The sequence below is a fragment of the Poecilia reticulata genome, unplaced genomic scaffold, assembly GCF_000633615.1.
Source record: "Poecilia reticulata strain Guanapo unplaced genomic scaffold, Guppy_female_1.0+MT scaffold_282, whole genome shotgun sequence".
NCBI lineage: Eukaryota > Metazoa > Chordata > Actinopteri > Cyprinodontiformes > Poeciliidae > Poecilia > Poecilia reticulata.
The window spans coordinates 104198-104678 of NW_007615061.1; positions in this window are offsets into that span (position 1 = coordinate 104198).

The window sequence follows — 481 nt, forward strand, 5'->3', positions numbered from 1 at the left end:
GTGTGAGTGTGTGTCCTGTGTGTCTCTGTGTTGCCCTGCGACAGACAGGTGACCCGTCCAGGTGACCCCGCCTCTCGCCCGGTGCGCTAGCTGGAGAGGCAGCAGCACCTCAGCTCCTCCCCACCCCACTGAGGGACAAGGGTGCTAAGAAGATGGATGGATGGCATCTAACAAACTGCCAAAATTACAAGTTAAATGAGTAGTTAAAACAGTTAGAATTTATTACAATTTAGAGGGAAATATAAGGTCATTTTCACAAGATATAGAAATATGGGTGTGTTAACATTAATGCCAACACAGAGTGTGGGTGTGTTTGTTTAGACGTATAAACTATGGTTTGAACGACTTCATATTTTTCCAGGTCAACTACAATATTATAAAAGTCGATTCGAAGGCGACTAGTCCCGGTGACGTCATAATGACGCAAGCACAAGCCGCTTCACAACTTAGAGGCTTTATCAGCTAAATTCACCGCAAATAT